We start from the raw sequence: 6,719 nt of genomic DNA on the forward strand, positions 1-6,719 counted from the left end.
ACCGCCGGCTTGTGTTCAGACCACGTTTACTAATGTAAGGTCAAAAGCGCAGCATCCAAGGGCCCCTGTTAATCAAGAAATAATGCAACAACCCCGGACACATCTCAACAGAACTGGACCGACCCAAAGAGCGAGGTCAATTGATTTAAAAAGAATCTGAAAATTGTAAAATAATACTTTTTCTGATGGAAAATTAACTAATCATTCTTAAACTCCCTACTACAAGTTCCTGCAGGATAGAGGAAACCTTAAATCAGATTTATATAATATCTCAGTTGTTTCTCCTAGACGCCAATGTAATTAAACAGAGAGAGAGAGTGGAAAGTTTTACTTAAGACTTTTGCTTCTCAATTAGAGTTTCGGGAAAAGATACTGAAGTTAGAGATCTCAATTTTTTTTTTTCAAGTCATTTAAGCTTATTTTATAACCTAAAATGCTGCAAAAACATTTATTTCTCCTAGATATCAATGTAATTAAAATGAGAAAACTTTACTTAAATCTTTTGCTTTTTAGTTTTTGTTTCTCTGGAGAAGTCTGAAATATGAAATCAAATCAAATCAGTAAAATCAAATAATTTTATACGCTGAATAAATGTGGTTTAGAATCAATTTCCACTCAGAAATGACGGAAATTCACAATTAATTACCAAGAAATGGCAAGTTACAGTACATTGAAGAATATTTTTTTTATTTTATTTTTTTACATTTTTTTTGCTCTATACTTTCATTGCACAGTTTGTCAACAATTTTCTCATTTGTCAAAAATGTCTAAATGTAATTTAGGAGGAACTTCTGAGATCAAGTTGAGATATCTGATATCTGAAAAGTCTCCTGAGCGACCTCTGAGCAATAAAACTTTCTCCTGGGTTATTTAATGCTCCACATTGGGCTAAATAAACAACACAACAGCGAGCGTTTCTCCTCGCCATATTTCAGCAGGCTTCGTTTAAACCACATGTGCCACCCAAACCCCACAATAACAGAACACGAGCGCCAATAGGAACCTCCTTGCAGTTCGGATCAGGCGTTGAGAGCTTGAAATAGTGACTTTGACATGTCTCCGAGGAGAACGGAAACTCTTTGGGAATGGCATCTTACTGATCGAGTTCTCTCATCGGGGGACTGGAGTTTGTGAAACATGTGGTCTGACTGCTTTATGCATCTCAAAACACGCTCGCATACTTTCAGGGGTTAAAACAACAGGAAGGGATCGAGAGGGTTTATTATGATGACATGTTTAAAGCGAAGAAAAATAAATCCACTGGAAATGAATGAAACGTTTCATTGAAGCAGGATGTTAACTTTTCATTCAAAAATATTTGACTTGTTGATCTTGTGATCTAAAGTATTTTCAAACAAATTGTTTTCATATCCACTTATGGATTTTATTTATTATTGAAATTTCCTCTAAAATGCAAAGTAACCCTTTGCAATGGATTATTATTTTTCGTTAGTATCTGTGGTCCACGCTAACAGGAAAGACTTAGGAGTTTTTAGTCTTCAGAAGCATTTCAAAAGCACTCTGACTTCTCCTAGAGAGAGGCACAGGGCCAAGACTTACTCCATTCAGCTCTCAGAGAGCGAGACTTAATTCAGTGTGTTTGATGGAGGCAGAACCACAGCTCCTCCCTGTGGTATACACACTGGATTACTCCAACCGCAGTTGCATGTGCTCTGTCTTTCTGACTCTCTCTTTCTTGGTCAGTTGAACAGTTTTGCACCAAATGCAACTATTGCTGCCTTCAGACCCTCCTGGAAAGTTCCTTTTCGCAAGCTCGGAAGTCATAATTATCATGTGAATTCATCGAACAGATTTAGATTTTAGTCTTTTTCACTTACTGATAAAGAGTTTTTTGTTCTTTAGCAACAAAGTGACGAGCAAGCATGTGCATTAGGTGTTTAATCAATACTTTACCTAAGCAGTCTTCTTGTTCTACCACAGGGAAATGACATGCAACTAGAAGTATTTTTTTTCACCAAAAAGTGTACAATATGCCTGCAAAATAATTTGTACAGTTAATATTTGTAATTATGATCCATCCTAAATGCTGTCAGATGCTTTAGACATGCTCCCAAAATGGATATTTAGGGTTTAAAGGAAAAAAAAGAAGTTTCCCATTGATGTTCTTTTTCTGAGTTTTTCTCATTTTATAAATAAAAGTGTAAAAATTTATATATAAATTATAAATTTAAACATTTAATTGTTTAACTTGTTTTTAAATGCTTGTTATACTGTCAGGTTGCCCCTAACTTTGTTTTTCTGCATTACAAAGTGAGCTTAAAAATAAATGTTTTTTTTTTTTTGTTTGTTTGTTTTTTTACATGTTCCTGTTAAAGCTTAAACCAGATATTTAATTGTCTTTCTGATTATAATTAAGCCTACATTTGCATTGTTTTACATTTTGAATACTGTTATTTTGCGTTGTTTCTTTGTTTTTATTTGTTTGTTTGTGATTGAGCATCTCAATCATTGACTTTCAAAGTCACGGCTATTTATTTCTGACAACTGTTCTTAAAACCTGTCTGAAAACAGTAATTATTTTTGCGATTTGTTTAGTGTTGCTAGTTTTAGCAGAAATCACATACTTCCTACATGCATTTAATTAGTTTGACTAATTTATAATAGTTTTCAGAGAAAGTGAAGTACTCTCAGCTGCATTTCTCAATTGGGTTTCCTCAATGCAAATTAGTAGATTCTGTCCTGGCTTGAAAATGAACATGCATTTCTTATGTTATCGATGTGACGCAGATGCTTTTGTCACTACTACTGTTATATTGCATGCAAGTGTGAGTGTGTGGGACCTTGTGGGACATTTTTACAGCCCAACCCGTGCTGTCTCCAGAGGGTGATTCCACTCAGGTCCTGGCCGTTTCCATCCAGACATCGGCGTTCGTCTCCACCTGTGTGTCGTGCGCTGGTATATTGCTGTATGCCTTCTCTCATTCTTTTTCCTCTTGAAAGAAGAAAAAACTCTGACATTTGGAAGAGATTGGTGGGAAAAGCAATCTCAGATCACTCGGTCCCAGCAGATCACACGCAGCTTACCGCGGGGAGCGAGACTCTGGCATTATTTGAACCGCTAACTTCTTTACAGCTAAAATGGCGCAGCCTTGGATATTTCTCTCCTCTTGTCCTCTCCTCCGCTTTAATGGGTGAGTGGAGAGCTCGCGCACCGCCTGCTCGTGACATTCGCCGTTTGTGGAGACGTCTTCGTGTGATGGGCCTCAGCTAAGAGCTTTAGAAGTCCCACACCATATGTTTCCTCCCAGGATCACCTTGTCCTGCAGAATTACAGGAACCCAAGCTTAAAAAACACAATTAGTTAAAGGTGAAACGTTTAAGTTCCTATCGCACTCGCAGGGTGGCCACCGACACCATCCACCTCTGGCTAAATGTGGCTTAGATGCGTTTATTGTCGTGGCCTTTCTTTACTCAACAGTTTGCTCTGCTGCACATCGCTCTATTCAGCACAACATCACCTTAGTCTTTTTATTTTGAGATTTAATGGAATTTGTTAAGCTAGTTATGCTTCAGTTTATTTTATTACATTTTTCTGTTGGTAACTATTTAGAGTCAAAACCAATATTTTTGAGTAGCAACTGGCAACTTTTTAAATACTTGACTTGTTTTCTGTGATGTGGAAATCTAAAAAAGAAAAAAATATATATTATTATTGTTAGACTATCAGATTATAGCTTAGCAACATGATCATTTCAAACTTAGATTTCCAAAATTGGAATGAATCGTGACTTGTGTAAAAAGTGCTAATTGTGTTGTGCCGAGATGCTGTCTTTGTAGAGCATTCCAAATCAGTCACTAATAAGGTTCCATTTCCATTTCACTTGCTATGTAGGCAGCAAGGAGCCTCAGAAGGGTTGGGATCTAAACAAAAAAAAATATATTTTTGCATAGAACCACCATCATTTTAGAATAATTTGTCGCTCTTATCCTCTGATTGCGCCCCCTAGCTTTTGATAATCAGACTGAGATTTTAATCAGGCATCAGCGATGGCTCAGAAACAGACCACCCTGCCACTCATGCTGGTTACCCCTCTGAGACCCCGAGACTCAACCTGCCGAGTCTGGGCTGGAATAAACGCCAGTCATCATTTAATGCAACGATTCCACCCTCAGTTCCACCAATCACCTTCAGAGAGCAGCTCTTCACATAATGGACTTCATCTCCATCACAGACTTCCTTTCCCCCTCTTTTAGGAAAAGATTAGCTGATGTTTACAGCCCTGGAGGTGGACTCTTATTTCCTAGTCGATACTTTCAGGAGAAAGAGGCTCTTTGTTACATCTGTAACGTGTACCGTTGCTTGAATAATGATCCGTTCTGAATGCATCATGTCTATGTAATATAGAGATGGGCTGTAATACCAAACTTTTACATCACAGAATAACAAAAATAATTTAACTTCATGTCAGTTCAGATATTTTTACATAAACTTAAATGTCAAAGATGGTATTAAATCCAAACTGTCATGTTGCATGATGATTAAAGCTTAAAGTCTACATGAAACCTGTTTGCATCCACATTTACTTCCAATTATTATTATTATTATTTTTTTTTTCCTGCACCAAAAACTTGCATTTATTTAATAATAAAAAAATAAAAAAACCACGTTGACTTTGAAACACCCCATCCTTGTTTACGACACTTCCCGCTCTGTTTTACCATGACATTGTGTTTCTTCTTCGCTCTAGCATGTAAAGCAGCCATGCGAATTTACAGTCATATAAATATTTCTCCCGCCCAGACTTATATCTATGTGTATTTTTATTGCTTTGTGAGACCCTGTAACCCGCCTGAAGGTTCCTCTCATGTTGCTTCTCCTTGGCACTTGCGCTCTCCTCTGCTCTTTGCATCTCTATTTCCTATTTGCTTGTGTTTGGTTTGAGTGGTGGAGGGCCATAAGAGGTCTTTCAAGTAAAAGGAGTCTTCATATGTCCCCAATTGGAGGAGTTTGGTTAGGGGCTCGCCCCAAGCTAGCTGAACTTTGCCTCTTTCTGCTCCTCGCTCTAATACTTCCTCCAGTGCGGGGGCCGGGGGGCCGGGAGAGGGCCACTGGAAAACAGCCCGCGGCTCTACAGCTGATAATTTCACCAAATTTGCATCTTTTACAGGCAGTTATAAGGACTCTGCCTCTGAGGCCCACGGCGAATATTACACAGTCATATTCAGTCTCTTCCACTGTCATCCCCGTCTCCCTCCCACCCTCCCTCTCTCTCAGACTCGCCCCGCGGGAGGTTCTCATCCTCACCCACCTACCCACTCTCACCGGCAGCGTGTGTGTTTGTGAATGCCTGTGGCATCTTGGTACTTCGCCTGGCATCTGCCATGTTTTAAAGGGGGATGAAGAGAAGATGAATACCTTAGTCACTTACAAACTACAGCAACACACCAACTTGCACGTGAATGTAATGTTTGGAGAGATCCTTCTCTGCTGATGTTTAAAGGTTCTCAATCATTTGATTGACAGCTTCCTGTTCTTCTTCTTCTTCTTATATATATATATATATATATATATATATATATATATATATATATATATATATATATATATATATATATATATATATATATATATATATATATATATATATATATGCAGATATATCACAGATCTGAGATATAATTTATTTTATTTTATTTACTTCTATTATGGCAAACATTAGATATTAAAGGAATATTCTACACTCTGCCCTCGATTATCAAATAATTTTGATTTTGCCCCATAAAGCATGCAATTTTTGAATTACATTATTAATTTGAAGCATGGATCTAATTTTAATGTTTATTTAGGCTCCATAGACTTGCATTGTAAGTGCATGAGTATAAACACCTGCAGAAACCTGTTTGAAAACAATCATTTTAAGTGAAATAAAATGCAGAAATGACGTCACCCTAAAATCAAACTGTTCATTTTCAAACACATGCATATGAATCCTGCAAAATGATTCTGCTCTAGTTTTAAAATCTTAGTAAGTGTTTAATTGACTTTTGTGATCAAAGTTGTGCATCTTTGCCTAAGTTTGCCAAGGACCGCAGCAGCTGGGATGTTTTATTATGTTTAAGTAGGTTAAGTACTGCCCAATTTAAGCTCTAAGACTGAGCACATTTAAAATAGCTGTAATGAGTATTCCCGCAATTTACTGGAACAAAGGAGCCATTAGCTGCCATTGTGTGCCATCATCGAACGCTGTCACCTTGTCAAAGAGTAAAAAAGTGTGTCTCATTTAAAGCCACAATTACCCACATTAATAAAAGCTGTTTTCAAGTGTAACTATAAATACTTTAAGATGGGTCACCAAACAACCGGGTTTCCAGGGCACGTGACACGCATGATGTTAAAACCAAACAAGAGCTTTACCTTGCTTGAAAGAAGAATCTCAGCATGTCCAATTGTTTAAATGTGATTACAGCCATACAGATGCATGTGAATTTGTCCAAAAGGAATGATTTTCCACGCATAATGACGGCCTCGGGCTGGGTTTAGCGAACGCTTGTATCGTGCAAACAATACCGCTTATGTAAACAGGCTGTGTGAAAGATAGAAGACTATGACATCAATTTTCACTAATTAGACCATTGTGTCAACTGATGATTTAAAGTGAAGTGTGTAATTTTTGAGCCACTTGTGGCACTAATATGAATTGCAAACATGTGCGTTCCTGTTGCTCAAACAATAGAGCGTGGTGTAGAAATTACTCAGG

At 37.5% G+C, this 6,719-nt stretch overlaps 1 pseudogene; it reads right to left on the minus strand.

Moving 5' to 3' along the window:
• LOC113112138 (testican-2-like) overlaps window positions 1–4,871 on the minus strand; it is a 15,105-nt pseudogene extending 10,234 nt beyond the window's left edge.
• Window positions 4,872–6,719: the final 1,848 nt, after the last annotated feature.

Source organism: Carassius auratus, chromosome 12, assembly GCF_003368295.1.
Source record: "Carassius auratus strain Wakin chromosome 12, ASM336829v1, whole genome shotgun sequence".
In the NCBI taxonomy this organism is placed as follows: domain Eukaryota; kingdom Metazoa; phylum Chordata; class Actinopteri; order Cypriniformes; family Cyprinidae; genus Carassius; species Carassius auratus.